The sequence below is a fragment of the Chamaea fasciata genome, unplaced genomic scaffold, assembly GCF_029207755.1.
Source record: "Chamaea fasciata isolate MVZ Bird 193981 ecotype frontalis unplaced genomic scaffold, bChaFas1.0.hap1 SCAF_2, whole genome shotgun sequence".
Classification (NCBI taxonomy): Eukaryota; Metazoa; Chordata; class Aves; order Passeriformes; family Sylviidae; genus Chamaea; species Chamaea fasciata.
This window is the reverse complement of record NW_027094087.1, coordinates 58,399,155-58,416,548: the sequence shown is the minus strand read 5'-3', so window position 1 is coordinate 58,416,548 and position 17,394 is coordinate 58,399,155.

Sequence of the window (17,394 nt, the reverse complement as noted above, 5' to 3'; positions counted from 1 at the left end):
TTTGATCCCACTGTCAATGTCCTTGATGAAGAAATCAAACTGTACTAGTCCCAGTATAGACCCCATAGAACATAACTCATCATTGATGTCTATTGGGACACTGAGCCATTAACCCCGACATCCTGGATGCAACCTTTCAACCAATTCCTCATCCACCAAACTTTTATCCATAAAATTCCCCTCTCTCTAGTTTAGATGTTGCAGAAAACCCTGCCAAAGGCCTTACAGACAGAGGATATTTGTAACTCTTCCCTTGTACGCTGATGCATTCTCTCCACTCTAGAAGGCAACTAGCTTGGTCAGGCATATTTTCCCTTGGGAAACCATGCAGCTTGTCCTGACTCAATGAAATAAATTACTATAAAATATAATTAGCATAATTCTTAAATTACCTTCTTCTCCTAAATAAGATCTGGAACCTCATACAAAAGAACATGCCCAGAAACTGCATGTTGTAATTGACATTTTTCTGCCATAAGAGTATGCAAAAAAAGGAGGGAAAGGATATAGTAATTTCTCTGCTCTGATGGGTATTTAAAAAAAAAAATCATAGGGATGATTGAGAAAAATATACTTCTATATAACCTACTTTTCATAAATGGGATCTAGTTTCTTAACAATTTCTGTTCAAGCATAAGTATCTTGACCCCTCTATCTATGTTTTCTATCTAAGAGATCCATGTGGCTTGATACAGTCTTCAGGAAGTGTTGATGATCACAGCTACCAAGTGATTATGACATTAAATTATGATTTAAATCATGAATATATACACTGCCTCAAATTCTGTAACAATGGATGCGTCAACACCAGCACAGGTAGTTGCTCAGTTCCTGACTCTACCAGCACAACTCAGAGCACCTCGCTCCACAGGTTGTCTCCCCACAGGCTGAGAGTTACCTGTCAGAATCTGCAAAACAAGTTAGCTGAATAAAGGCTTCTCTACCTTTGCCAGCAGTGACATTGGGAAAGTCACTGGCAAAGGTCTATGATACTGAGTGTACATCTGCAGAAAGCTGCTTCTAAGCTTTCTTAGAAGCTCCAACGGAAAGAAACCTGTTTTGTCTTTTATGTTTATCTGTGGAACACTGCAGCATTCTAAAGAAAACATCCAAAACTGATTAGATTAAATTTATACTGAAATGTTTAGGTTTATTTTTTTTCCTCTGCAGTCCACAAAGGCAGTAATGAATACATGAGACTAAGATGGCATGAGTTTCCCACTGGGCTCCCACTGTCTTTTTCATTTCTCTCCAGGAGTAAACTTAACAGTTAAACCTAACTACACCAAATATGCACATTTTTTTGACTTACATGACATGGTATTTTTCTTACTGACTTGCTCTGGAATGCATGGAAAGACATTCTAGCACTACAGCAGCTGTGCTCCCAGTTCATCAAAACCCCTACCAGTGCAATGAGCACATGGCCAGTGTTTTTCTCTATTGACATCAAAGGAAATTGCATTAACACCATATTATGTACAGTTTAATGAACTTGGTATAGTTTGGGGAAGGCAGGAGTGACATGTCTTTGAATATAATTCATAGTTCATAAACATATTCATGTTTGGAGGCTCAGTCAGAGTAATTTGTAGCTAACCAGTTCTAACACTGCTGCCAAGAAAATGATCAAAACAATAAAATTGGCATTGTTACAGAGATTTGGATTATATAGAATTAATGATGTAGAGGGAAATTTTCTGCTTTGTGGGGACGTCAGAAACATTGAATGCCTAGATATTACCTATATCCTGCTTAAGCTACTGCCTTTTATCAGGCTTTTTCCTTACTGGCATCAGGACTTAAGTTCAAATTTTATCCTGAAACCTAACGTCAGGTTCAACAATTCCCACAGATTTCTGTAAGAAGTTTTAAAGCATTTTTATTAACAAGTAGAAGAATCATGTTACTATTACATTGTGGTTGACTACATACTCTGAAATCTAGGATCAAAGTCTCCTTTAGCCTTTCATAGGGGTATTGTGTTTTGTGGTGTTTTTCTTTGTTAAGGTGGGGTTTTTTTGGTGGGGTTTTGTTTTGTTTGGGTTCTTTTTGTTTTTTTTTTTTTTTTTTTTTTTTTTTTTTTTTTGTTGTTGTTGTTGTTGTTGTTGTTGTTGTTGTTGTTGTTGTTGTTGTTGTTGCTGTGTTTTCTTATGCTATTTTTTCTAAATAAAACTCCAGTAAAAGTGTTCTGTGGTCTGCTCTATATGTGATCTTTAAATATTTTCCTAGTCATATGTATCGGACTTGCATAACAAGGTTTTGGAAACATGGGGGGATACAGGGGTGGCTTCTGTGGGAACTTACCAGAAGCTTCCCCTGTCCCTGACAGAGCCCATGCCAGCCAGTGCCAAGACAGATCCACTCCTGTCTGAGGCTGAATCCATTAGAGACAGTGGCAGCGCCTCTGGAATAGAACATATTTGAGGGGGAAAATGACTGCACAACTGCAGCTAAAAAGAGGATTGAGAGTATGTGAGAAAAATCACTCTGCAGACACCAGTGTTGGGAGGTGCTGCAGGCACTGGAGCACATTCCCCTGCAGCTCCTGCAGGTCTATGGTGGAGTAGAGATACATCTGCAGTCCATATATGACCTCACACTGAAACAGGTGGATGTGCCTAATGGAGGGTGTAACCCTGTGGGAAGCCTGTGCTGAAACAGGCTCCTGGCAGGACCTGTGGACACGTGAAGAGAGGAGCCCACACTGGAGCAGGTTTGCTGGCAGGATTTGTGAACCTGTGGATAATCTGCAGCCTTTGTGAAGGACTCATAGTGGAGAAGTTTTTGAAGGCTGTCTCATGTGGGAGAGACCCTGGAGCAGGGGAAGAGTGTGAGTCCTCTCCCTGAGGAGGAAGGAGCAGCAAAGACAACATATAGTGGACTGACCACAACCCCCATTCTCTGTGCCCCAGCACCACTGGGAAGTGGAGAAAATTGAAAGTGAAGTTGATCCTGGGAGAAAAGGAGGATTGGAGGGAAGTTTGGGTTTTTTCAAAACTTGTTTTCGTTTCTCATTATCTTACTCTGATTTGATTCAAAATAATTAATAATTAAACGGATATCCCCAAGCTCAGTCTGTCTTGCCCATGATGGTAATTGGCCAGTGATCTCTCCCTGTTCTTATCCTATGAGCCTCTTGGATTTTTTCTCACCTTTCAGGCTGAAGAGGGGACTGATGGAATGTCTCTGGTGGGCACTTGGCCTACAGCCAGGATTAACCCACCATATCATGCCACTTCTTTATAAATTATCCATAAAGGCCTGCAAATTTCTACATTGGTTAAACTGTGTTGGCTTTTGGAAAGTTTATAAAGAACAATATTTCAATGAGGTGGAGGTTTGCTTAATAAACAGAATCACAGAATAATTACTTTAGTAATTATTTTACTGTAGCAAAAAAACCCTCAAAACACAAACAAACACAACAAAAACATTACTGGCTGCATATCTGAGAGCTAGGTCACACTAAACCAAATTACAGGCTCCCCTGTTACTGATTTGCTTATCAAGTAGAAATGTGCATACTCCAGTGAGGGTATTTCCTAAAAGTCTTGCTTTCAGCAAGGAAAAGGCTAACTCCGTGAGTGCTTCTGTGTATGTGGGTGGGAATTTTTAAAGTAGGTTGCATGCTTACATTACAAACCAGGGTGTGCCCACAGGGAAAGACAGCTATCTAGGGCAGCACCTGGCTGATCTGAGCTGGATCATCATGAAGTGCAGTGCTCCAGGGGTGTAAACATTGATAGCACACTGATGTGAGGGACATCTCCCACACAGAAAGAAATTTCCAGAAAACTTGTAAAAACTTCAAAGAGAATTACACAAAGAATAACAATAAACAAAATTTTTAAAAGTTGACCTTTTTGGTGTTGTATGTCTGTATGTCTTACAAGAGAAATTGCTAAGGAAAGATTGCTAGTTTTAGGAATTCATTTGAAAGCTCTCCAAGTGAGATGTTTTGTTAAAGAAAATCTCAATGGCAGCCTCTGGGGGTAGTTACCATGCCTTTTTTCTCCCTAAACACCCAATTCGTTATAAATAGTGTTCTGGTAGTACATTTGCTAAACATACCCCTAGAATTTACTTTTATGTCTAGGCACAAATATGGGAAAAAACTCACTTATAATACTTCTCTCTGGGGAGCAAAATTATTTAAAAAAATCCTATCATTAAAAGAGAAGTCTTTGATATTTCTGTAAGTCATGAGTAGATGCAAGGAAAACAGAACATTCCGTTATGTTGTATATATCATCCTCTCTTCCTCTCATTTCCCAGTCCTCCCTTATGAAGAAAAAGGAAGAGAAAACAGTGAAAGGAGGAGATATTGGTGCAGAAAACCTTGCTCTCACCATCATCAATTACCAACACAGGAGAAAGAACTAATCACAAATATGTAGCCAGTAGAGAGAAATGATTCTAAGCAGAGAGTATTTGGGAAAGACATATAGAAAATTATTTTCTCTATGTATGTAATAATTTACTAGCTTTAAACTTGAAATATGAATCTCAAGGCCATACAATTTGAAATAACATCAGAGAACTGCATCTAAAGTCTAAAGTAAAATATTACCATATTCCATGCCTAAAATTTTTAATTTTTGTCAAGAAAACACTTCAAAAAAGGAGTTACTATTTTCTGCCAAGATGATATTTATACTACACAGGCAAGGTGACTGTCTTTTTAAAAGAGCTATTACAGATGATTGCAAGCTATAAGGTGCTGGGGGATCACCTTCCTGTAAAGATTCTTGAATATGTCTATCTTTTTACATAATTTAAAAATGTACCTTTTCTGCCTTTTACAAGTACAGCTCTGCAAAGCAAGTAAGTAAGCCTGTTGTTGTCAAAGATTTCATCTTGATAGTCTGTTTCTAAATGTTACAAACACGATTCCCCCCCATCCCTGCTTGCTGTTTCTTGTTGGTACCATCCTGCAAAACTATGATTTAGTAAGATACCTCCAAAACTAAGAATTAATAAGATCATTTCTTGATATTCACTCCAAAGTATATACTTATCTTTCCTCTACATTCTCTGAATACTGCTTGATCATTGATATAGTTACAGAATAGAAAAGGAGGGCACTTTAGCTTTTAATAATGATACCTCAGGAACCAAAGCAAGAGATTACAACTTTGCCAATGCCAATGAACAGTTCCTCTATACCCAACAGACTTTTTAACTGCTAGAATTTTTTTCCATAATCTTAGAGAGGCTATCTTTGTTAAGAAATATGAAACACTACATATATCTTATAATAAAACAAATGTCCAAACTTTAAGGGAGGAACTGGATAACTGGTATTTGATTATGCTGTTCTTACTCTAAGTATTTTTCTCTATACCAGATTAAATTTCAGGGAAAAAAAAAAGTTTCTTCCCTAGGCCTATTGCAAAAAAGTGTGGGTTTTTTTTTTTTTTTTAACTCGCAAGAATTTTTCTAAGCACCTGTTGATTTATTCAATATATCTGGCTATGGGGAAAAAAAAGAAAAAAAAAGAAAAAAAAAAAAAAAAAGTTCCAGGGAGCACAACCCTGGAATCAAAAAAAAAAATCAACATTTGAATAGACAGGTACTTTAGGATCAAGTATTCTCTTTTTGTAGTGTGCTTAAAAAGTACTGTGTGTGCTATAACATCTTTATTTTATGAAAATCAAATATTAGACTATTAGAAGTAAAAATGATTTTATTCCTAGCTAATAAATAGCTAATTTAAACCTAGCTAATACAGCTGACAAAGTGTGAAGAAAACAATATATAACACAAAAAATTGTTCTTTTTTTTCACTGGATATAAGATGGAGCTGAAGGAAAGGGACTTGCATTACTTGGGCTTTCTTTTACTATAGTTTTCAGACGTACTGTCCATTGGTTTTGGCGTGTATCTCAAAATCACAATCTGACCCTCAGTGAGCTGTTGACTGAAGTTAATAAATTCAAACAGTACTGCAGGCATTGAGTATCAGGCATTTTGGAGCCAGTTGAAACTGATTTTCATAGTTCATGCACAAGCTCAACCAGCATTTCCTCATCTCAGCTTCTGCCTCTGGGCCCTAACATTTTCTCATGCAGAAGGCTTCTTTGGAAAAAGACCCTAGAGTTTTACACGGACTGTGATAACTACAGTGGAGATGTTGCCACTAAGTCAAACAGACTTCCAGAACATTGTGCAAAACCCCATTAAACCATTTTTCTTCTCCCTTTAACCACACTGTTGCCAATCCAGGCCTGGGAACTCCATGCAAGAACAAATACTGTTCATCCACCATTTGCATTTTACCTGTCACTCATTCTCCCCCAAAGTTAATTTCTTCTCCATATGTATACCAAATTCTTTTCTTTAGTTTCATGGCTGCTTTGTGCTGGCTGACTTTGCAAAAGTCTCACTTTTGCTTACATAAAACTCTCATGATTTCATAAAAGAACGGGGTATTGCGAGTCTTAGCCCCCAGTGAAGATGAGCTGCTATCTCTACTGCAGCTTTCAGAAGAGTTCTTCCCAGGGCCATTCTATTTTAAACTTAATTAGATACTTCAGCTTAGTTTTAAAAAAAGAAGCAAGAAAACTGACTATTGGGAGACTGGCAGGTATAGTGTGGCTCAGTGTCAGGAGGCAATGAAGATTCCTGTGTTAAAGCAGGCATTTCAGTCCCTAATGACATTACTGCAGAGGATGAGTCAAGCAGTATTTTACCTTGTAATCACTCAGACTTTGTCTTTTATAAATAGAAGTAATAGATAACAAAATAATAAAAAACAACAAAAAGGTATAAAAATAAGAAACAGTGAAATCTTACAACCCTCCACAAATTATTGCCAGTCACAAATGTTCCCTGACAGAAATATCTAGCTTGGGTGTACTAGTCTTTTGTACAAAGACAGTTCTTCAGACAGGTGTAAATCTCAAGTGCCACATTTGTAAGAACTAGGTCATACCAATTTTAATTTGTGACCACAAAGCTAGAAGGAGTGATGATAACTTGCATTTAGCAAACATCTGCTGAGAGTAGGGCCACAGTTTACAAAAGCATCTGGCAATTCCGAGTATCCAACAAGAGAAACTTTAAAGGATGTGAGTTCAGAACTAAAAGAATATTCAGAAAATGAAAGATAAGCCTAATGCTTTGTCCCCAGCTAAACATGCACAGATAATGAAAACATAGAGTTCACTTTGAAAAACATGCCAAAGAGGCTCTGCTTTTAGAATTAGAATCAACAGCAAGACAAGGAAGTTTTTGCCATACTCTCAGGTTAATTGTATTTAGTGTGGGTCTACCGGGATTATCTCATCCTCAGTAATCAATTAAATTAACACAGTTTAAAGAAAAATAACAAAAACATCAACCTATTGACTCACAACTACCTAGAAATTTTGTCCACTCCCAGGTATTCATAGAAAAACGTGCAAGCTGAGTAAGATGTTTAATTTGCCAGCTATCATTTGGGACAGTGATAAGCTGTCATTTAGGCTCTTTCTGGCCAAAAAGTAAAAGTGCCAAGTTGCAATGGAAGGAATGGAGAATTCTCCTTCTGCATGAATATCAAAACAATCCTAGAGTCATGACATTTCTTAGCTCAGCTGCATACATGAAGAGTCAGAGGAGAGAGTACATGATATAGACATACAGAACACAAAAGAGTGCCCTAAGTTATTAACTCCAGAAATATTGATGTGTGTCATTCACATTCAGCTTTGTTTTACTTTCATGTTTGTAATTTCTTCTTTCACTTAGGCTTATGACAAAAGAAAAGGTTAAAAAAAGAAGGGAAAATGAAAGATCATTTTCTCTCCTCTAGACATAAGAGGAAGATCAAGAAAACAGGAAGGAAAAAACCTAAGTTTTACATATCTTAGGCACTGAGAATAGATATATAAGAATTTGTCAGCCTTTTTCTCCTACATGCAGAAAAAACAGAGAGGCTTCGGAAACATAATGCACATATCTGTCAGGAGAAGGCTGTTATAGTATTGGTCTACTTTGGTTTGGGTTTGTGGCACAAAAAGTAAACTGTTGTGATAAGACATCTATTTGCAGTCCATGCTTATGTCAGGATGCAAAGTAATACTAGCAGAGTTTATTAATCATAAATCTAGGAAATCCTAATCTGCTTTCACAGCAACAGCTACACTTAGTTTTAGTTTTTTGTTGGTTTGTTTTTTTGTTTTGTTTTTTTTTTTTCATTTGGGAACAAGGTTCTTCCTTAGTCTGTTTTAAAAACCTGTAGCATTTTTCTTAGGATTCAACTTTACTCATTTTTCTGTAAACACTTATTCTTCTTTCCAGCCTCTACTGTTCCTTCTCAGTCTGTCAATATCTGTCCCTGAACCTTAATTTTCTAACTACACCTGTGAATTGATGGCCTACTTTTTACAGTAAACTACCCTATCAATATACCTCAGTTGCAACTAGCACAGAAGAGCGTATGGCATTTCTGTTTTCTGTCAACTCAGAGTTCCAATTTATTTCTGGTTTATGTAGTTCTAAACAAACTGTGTGAAAAATTAGTGTTCAGCCAAAGTTCAGTTTCAAGGTTTAAATTTAAAATATTCAGATTAAACAAGGATAATTGTAAAAGTTATCAGAAATGACAAAGAAGGATTCAGGGGGGGTTTGTTATGACAATTTAGCTACAAAGACTTTCTTTGGCATCTTATCTACAGCAGAGGATGCATTCACCTACAAGAACTGTTATTTTACCAATGTGTTCTAATAGTCATTTACATGCTTCTTTGAGGCACTCTTAGGCTGTCTCATTGACTCATTGTGTGCTTTGGACCTCAAAACATTAGTACAGCCTCTGAAGAATAGTTACTTTCTTTTTTCTTCTATAGAGAGAACAATACAAATTTCAGTCTACTGAAAAGTAACGTCCCCTCCAAGTCAAGAGGCAAGTGAAAATGTAAAATGAAGACTGAATAACAGTTAGAAAGACCACATTAGAATGATTATCCATAGAAACATAGAAAGAGGAGAATTTAACTCACTTGAAGCAAGACAAATTTAAGAAGTTCTACTTATCAGTAATGTGAAGTTTATAGCTTTGATTTCTTACAGAGTAGATGAAGAAAGTTCCAGAATATTCAGAAACTAACAGTGCAAGAAATACATAAAGAAAATTATTCAATGAAAGATATGCAAAAGAGTTTCATGAAGTTTATGTTTGATCTAAGCAGAACATGACTGCTAAATTGTCTGGCTGCATACCCAGGATAACAAGGAATTGTGCTGTTGACTATCAAGCTATACTTCGATTGTCTCTCAATGAATAGCGTGCAATGTAGTATTTTATTTTGAAAGGTATATTTATGCCTCTTTTGGGGCTACTCCTCCTTCACTACCTTAGTTTTCCTTCTTTAATTTTTTTCCCCTCCTAATACTGGTCCGTGTTTAGGTCAAAGAAAACAAGTTCAAAAAATGTGCCTTCCATTCAAACCTATGGGGATTCTCAGCTCATACCAGATTTTTTACCACACTGTGAAGGACTTTGTCTCCTGTATAGATGATTTTGTTCCAGTTGCGAATGTTATTACCATGCCATAAAAAGGATAATCACCAACTGCTGCAGCAACCCTCTTGGTAGAGGCTAGAAATGAGCCAAAACATCGACTTCTTTGTTTATCACAGCATAAAAATGCTACTGGTTTGTTCCTCTTTATAGCTTAGCCATCCTGACTCCAACTGACTCTGGCTGCAGCAAGACTCCTACTGCAGGTTTCCCTTGCAGCCTCTAACTGCTGGTTATTTCCTGCTAAACTATGACTGCAGGTTTTTACCTGGCTAGACTGTGGCTGCAGATCCCAGCAACATGCTCTAGCTGCAGACCCAGACTGACTTCAGGGCAGTGACTATCTCTTGCCAGGACCCTTCTTCTTCATGAGCCTCTTGTTACTTTCTCCTTCATGATTCACCCTCACTAGCTAACCCACTCCCTTTTATCACATTTATCTTTATTGGATATAGCTGTGACTCATCAGAGGCAAGGCTGAATTGGGTAATTAACGGAACTGTTACTTACTAGGGGAAAGGTCACCTGTATTCCCTTCTACAACCAACAAGTTGTTTCATTCTGGTTCTTAATTGCATGTAATTTGCTGTATTTGTTTCAGTATTCTTTATTCTGCCTTCAATGTTTGGTACATAAGAACCCCATTTTAACTTGATTAAAATTTGCTTGAACAGCACAGAGAGTTAGCGGTGGGTCTCATGCTATAATGCTATAAGATGGCACTGTGGGAATAGAGCTGCAGCCTGTGGTTTGGGGGCTGAAGTCTGGAGAGTCATTCCTTTGCTTACTGTTCAGGAAATTGTGCCTTTTCCCTTCCAGAGTAACAGAAGGTATCTTCTTTCTTCCTGTTTTCCTCATTGTAGATGTATAGTCATCTCTGTGGCAGCTACTATGCTTCCCTGCAGCTCTTAAAGTTATTATTGAAAGAACTGAGCAAAGGTGTTCTTTCCAAGATCTCTCATAATGGCATGCAGGGGGAAAGCAAGGAGAATGCTTGAGGAGACTTTCATGCTTCTATATAACATCTCCTGAGCTAAATGAAGATGGGCCAGCCTCACCCACCATTTCTTATGTCCTTAGGATCACTTCAAGGCATCAGATGAAACTGAGCAGGACTCTAAATAAAGAGTGTCAGTAAAGATGTGTTATTTTAAAGAGTGTAATGCTTTTCAGATGAAGAGGTGCCAGAATACCTACTTTTCACATAAAATCAATAGAATTTATTATTTATAGGCTATCCTTGAGGTTTGCATAAATCTTTAAAAAACTTTAGAAAATGTGCTTTTGCTTTCCTCATTCAAATTGCTCTGGATATTCTTACACGATTGTTATCAACATTTGCTGCTAACTTCTTGTCTTAATAGTTGCCAACAGCAACTTAATTTTTAATCAGGTTCTCACTGAACTGAAGGCTATTATCAGACCAATAGGTGCAAAAAACTGGAGAAAAGGGAGAATAAAAATTCCATGTGGGTCACTGGTACAGAAACTATGTTATTAACCAGAAACTATATAACCTATAAGGCCTTTGGTGAATAAGGCAAACTCAATTGATTTTTATTTACTTCAGAAGAGACAAGCTACACATCCCATAACAATCATCTAGGTAGGAAACGAATAGAACTGGATTAATATAGGCTTTGTAATACAGTTGTCTTAAAAGTAAAATTAAGGCATTATTTAAACAACATGAAAAACCTTATTCCATTTCCAGGGTTATGGAAACTTTATGTCTTTTTTTTACATGCATTAGTGTCAGTATGTGCTTAGTTATAAATACTTACATGGCTTGAAGAAAAAAAAAGGAACAAAAAGAGGTTTAGGGATTCACAGTGAGATACAGTGAAAGTAAGTATATTCTGGGGGCTGGAAAAGGGTTTATAAAATAACATCAGGTAAGAAGGTGAATCTTTTGTATTCAGTTGGGATATTCCATTTTAGGTCAGGCACGCTGAATTACTCTCTTCTTTCCACTACTGAAATTGGTAACCTACTCCAGAAACACACATAGAATTGAAAAAAAGAGGTCAAAAGTAGCGCAGCATACATCAAAGGGATTTGGAATGATAAGAAGACTGTTAATCAGCCCCTGGTTGTTTACTGACAGCAGGAGATCTGAACTATCCATTTAGCAGGTTAGGAGGTAATCATGCACCGGTAATTGCTGCTCCTAGAACACCACTTTTTAAAGATGTGGATTTCTACTGTGTGACTGTGCCCTGTTTCAGACACTTCAAGTCTGAGTTGCAGGAGTCTGGCTGCTGTAACTATAGTCTTCACAAGTTAACAGCAAACCACCAAAACAAAAGGAAAAATAAAGTCCTTAAAAGCTAAATACATCAATAGCAAATAAAGAGATAATCCAATCTTGAGATATAGAAAAAGTCCTAAAAATCAAAATGTGTGTTCCAATTACATGCTCCCTGCAGGTGCTCAACAAGAGATGAGAACAATAAAGACATCAAATTGTTGGAACATCTAGCAAATCTAATGTCACTTCAACAAATACTACCATTTAAAAAAAAAATCACATCTCAAAACCGAACTCCTGAGTGGACAGAAAGCAAAGAATTGAAACTCATACATTTCACTTCCACTCTAATCAAGTCAGAAAGCTCAAAAATTATCTAATTTACTCCTGCTCACAATGTTAAGTTACTTTATGCACATAGTATCTATAAGTTCTATGATCTTCAAAATTTTCACTGGCATAAAATAGGATAGGTTATCTGACAACAAAAACATGGTTAAATAAAAATGTTTCTTACTTAAAAAAAAAAAAAAAAGAAGTAGCAAAAATAAAGACAAAGCCTGAGTTACAGACACTTGTTTTATGCAGCTATTTAGTTAGCTAGCCAGCTCATCCTTGTATATGAGTCAGACACCTGGTCAGTTCAGGAGACTGTTTTCAACTAGTCTTAAAGAGGGAAATTAGTTACTTTCAGAGAACACGCATAATCAATTGAAATTTCTCATTTTCATGGGTATGAATTCTGTGTATGTGGTTCTGTGAGAGCTTTTCTGTGGAGGTCCTGAGCTGACAGAAATGAAATAAAATAAACCACGTAAGAATTATTTGGATAATTTAAAGTATATAAGACCTTGAAAAGAACTGTATAAAAATGTTTTACAGGAAACATAAAACTATCAAAATGCACTAGTTTCCCTTTACTGATACTGCTACTATTCCTTTCTTGCTAAGATGAAATGTTTAGATATTGTCTACATAGCTTCATAGAAAATAATTTGCTCTGAAAAAATTATAAAAAAATACATCACAGAATTGGATTGTACTAAATGACAAAGTTTAATTTCTCAGCATCACAAACCTATATTTGTGAACTGAATCAATACTCATCAGCTCTCATAGTCAAGGGAAAAACTTGACAAGGGAGAAGCTTGGTCTGCTTATAGAAATACTGAGAAATAAAACAAGATTGCAGTTTCAAAAGACATTCTTCTCATCACGGCTATTTCTGACTATTTGGTGGTTGTTGGTTTTGTTTGTTTGTTTGTTTGTTTGTTTGGGGGGGCTGGTTTTGTGGGGGTTTTTGGTGTGTTTTACTTGTTTGTTTTTGTTCTTCCCTCCCACCCCCCCGACAAAAACACCAAAATTACTGAGGAATATTGACTATAGAAATTTTCGTTCCAAAATCAATACATACTTTCCTTGTCAGCCAGCGAAAGAAAACTTAAAGCTGAGAACTCAGCTTAGTGCTTTCACATCTTGTGGTGAAATGAATGGAGATAAAACATTTTAAGGGGTACAGAAAAACCAGTTTAAAACCTGGTTTTCCTTTTAAATTTAGGTTAAACAGATTTTTAAAACTAATTTTAATTATCTTCTATGAATTCCATGCAATGTCATGAATGTTAGCTCTGGTTTTTCATGCTTTCTACCAGATCATTCATGTCTTTGAATGTGCATCCTTTTAAATGCATTTACTCTTTCAAACTTGTGATTTCAAATCAGTCAGGTTTTTTTTTTTTTATTGCCTTGTTTTGCAGAGCTCTCTTGTGTGGTTTACTGTGATCTCTCACAGAGTGAGAAAGCATTTCCATATTGATAATTTTTGTCTGAATTATATGTTTGGCCTCTGCAAATACTCATGACTTTTAACTTCATTTTCTGTGAGCATTTGTTCCAATAAAATCCGTTTGTTCAAATTAACATGGAGAGCAAAAAACAAAGAACAGAGATCATGGCCAAAGCAAACCAATTAAATAATGCAAATAAATATTTGTCCATGTTTTTCTTTTATTCTCTATGTTTTTCTGTCAATACTACATTATGTGGATGATTTATGTTGCTTTTGTGGTTAGTAAAATGAGACATTCACACTGTTCGAGTTCACCTGTCTGAGAGGTCAAACCAGAAGAAAAACATAGGGAATCAGTCTCCCGATGCTGAAAAAATCTCCAAAAAAGTATAATTAGATTTGAATGTATCTCCTTCACTGATATCCACCAAACCTATAGAATGGGATTCTCTACATACCTCTGATTTTGCATCACTAAATGTTGTTTCAAGAACACGGATTAAGATGCAACCTCAACAGGTTTTCAATGGAGATAATTATTCAGTCATGCGCAGACTGAGATTTTAAAGCTTTTGGTATATGTCCAGCATTTGTCTCACACAGGCCCATGCTCTATGTAGATCTAATGGGGCTCACTCTGGCTCTGCCACTACATGCAGATTTTTCTTTAGTGTGTGAATGCCTGTTGTTCATATAAGTTCATCTCATTCCACCATGCTGGCAAAATGAAGCCAGAGTGCATCCAGACCAGAGGTATGGAAAGTGCTCAAGTCCCACAACAGGAAAATAGCAATGGATGCTCACAAATTTCTCCAGTACTTCACGTTAATGTTAGAATGTTCAGGTTTTGTTTCTTGTATTGTAAGACTGTGGAAGAGAGGGTCTTGTAGAATAATAATAATAATAATAATAATAATAATAATAATAATAATAATAATAATATAGTAACAAACACAAACAACAAAGCAAACAAAATTTAATGACGAATTACTGCTACACTGAAGTCAAAGGTAGATCTCCTATTCCTCTCTTTTCCTTGTGTTTTTAATTTAGATCAGAATCAATGCCTTAATTATGCTTGTAGTAGAATGTGCCTGGCACTGAGAACATAATTTTCATTTATCCGTTAAGAGGAAAAGTAAATTGTTGAGCCTGCATCACTCTGCATTCTTGTTACCAGACTGACTTGCCTTTTCTTGGAATTGCTCCACAATTGGGACTGCAATTTAGTTTTTGATTGAATGTTTTGCACATTGACTTTCACTTTAGATTTTCTCTAGCTGCTTTAAACTGAAGCATGAGTTCAGTTTACTAACTAATTGGATAACATTGTATGCAGAGCATCATCTTGGGCAATAGAAGCTTAAGGAGGGTAGTGTTACTGAGCATTCTCCTAGCTGGCCTCACTTACATTTGGATGAATATAGCCAATTGTCCTGTTAAAGGGAACGATACAGCCTAGGGGATGGTAATTGAAACTGCTGCCCTCCCAGGCCTTAGGGGAGGCTAACTGCAGGAGAGAAGATGTTCTCTCTCGACAGTCCATTTCAGGATGAAAAGCACAGGTGAAAATTTAAGGAGGGCTCTATGCAGTTACTCTATGCAACAGAAGTTGTTATGATCTAGTCAGTTCACAGATAAACAGCCATTTTTAAATGCAATAAATTCACTTTTGCTGTCCAAAAGGATGACCACACTTCTTGTCCCCAGCTACCATTCCTTTATTTTAACACTAATATTCATGAAGCAATGCAAATTGATCTGCATGACATATAAATCAAGAAAATAAACAAGGAGTTTTGTACCAGATCAGTGACATAATCTGTTTCTTTGGCCATCTGGTTGGAAAAAGGATTTTGCTCTGTGCAGATATGGGAATCAGATTGCTTCTTTTGGCTGCAGGCAGATTTATGGTGAATTAGAGTGATAGAGTAGTCATAGAGTCAGCATCCTATTAGTTTATCAGTCACTCAGCCATTGCAGGGATCCACTTTTACAAGTGTTATATTAGCCAGACTGAGAGGATCTCACTAGCAGAGATTCCGTCTTTAATTTTTTACGGAAGATACAAGAATCCTTGGGCTTCTGGGCCTAGACCCTGAGGAAAAATTAAACACAAACTGAGTCCAATTTTCAAGTCTCACCATAAATATTGGGATTAATAACATATTAATTTAAAAAATGTTTTTAAATAACAAATGAATGTTTTTACTCCTTGTAGGAGTTCCACCAAGGTCATCTAAGTGCATGGCCAGGAATTTCATCACTTTTTTTTTTGTTAAAGCACTAGAGACTTGCAGACCTTTGAAAGTAGTGAAAGTGCTACATTGTCTCCACTTTTATTTCATCTTTTTCTGATGTGAAAGCCTTCTCTGAAGACTGAGGTGTTGTCTGTTTAGGTGTAATCTTTCTCCAGCATGAAAGGTCATAAGTAAGAACTTGGGAATACAAGGCACTGCACAGCAAAAAGAGGAGTGTTATGAGGAAATTGCTTCCTCTAAACCTCTTTATGAAATTGAAAAAGACATCCAAGTGTTTTCAACTATGCAAAAATGTCAAGGAAAATAAAAGCCCTTTAAACTAAGGCACTACCTATTCTAACCCTGAAGTGGGATGTTAAGGAGCTGGATCAATTAGGAAGATGAATCTGGTCATATATTTATGAGTACATAGTCATATACAGGCTTTTACAAAACAGTGGCAATTTTACAAAACCGACTCTCTTTAATTCTCTATTAACTGGTTCTGAGAAGAAATAAGTCCAATGCACCTCAAGAATTCAGGGCAACAATTGCCTTTGGAAAGCTATGAACTTACAACCTTAATTTGAAGGCATTTTTTTTTACTTTCTTTGGCAATTCCTATATCCAGGACATAGAGAAATAAACTTTCTGTAGAATGCCTTACCATTCACATTAGTAAAATTCAGTAATCCACAAAAGACTATGTTCTTCCGTGTCTCAAAAATGTCTGGCTCAGCCCTTTTCTGACTTCTTCTGTTCAGTTCTTCCCCTTATCTTTGGCCACTTGACTTCACTTTAGTCTGCTGTAATATTAAGAGGTTTCTTTGAGAGAAAGCAACATAAAAAAACCCCCTCATTTTCTTTTTCTTGATTAATTTTGCATCCCACAGTACCTATTTGCCTTGATGGATCAGAAAATCATTTCCCAGGAAATGAATGAATTTAAATAGCACTTATCCTTAAGAGACAGTAGCAGAATTGTTGCAGCACTTTTTCAGGGGTGCAGGGTTACAGGCAGATTGTATGTTCATTTTAGTGTTTCAACACTGTGTTTTAAATATTTAGAAAATGTGTGCCCTCATAAGTTAAAAAAAAAAAAAAAAAAAAAAAAGATAGATTGTGGGGGGTTTTGTTTGTTTGTTTTGGTTTTCTTTGTTTTGTTTTTGTTTGGTTGGTTTTTTTCCTGGCTCATGAAGCTTAAGGCAGTAAATATCCACCCTACATTTTTTTTTCCAGATTGACAAGCACAGGCATGTCCTAGTATACTCCCAATTTTGTTTAGAAAAAGAAAGATAGAATTCAAATAACCACTAGAGAAATTACAAATCAGAAAGACAGAAGGATTTTCTTGTTTTATCAAAAAGCAGAGTCTTATGCAGCAGCCAGCAAAAATTAAGAAGGAGTCAAGAGAATTTCTTCAAGCTTAGGCAGAGATAATAGGTGATAATAATTAATTGTTAGGAAAGGAGTAAAAAATTAGGTTTTTAACATCTCAAAGAACTGAGACAGGTACTCAAGAGAGATTACAGTCTGAGAGGCAGAAATTAAATGAAAAACCCACAGAATGGGGAAAAAAAAGTGAGAGAAAATATTGACCAATAGG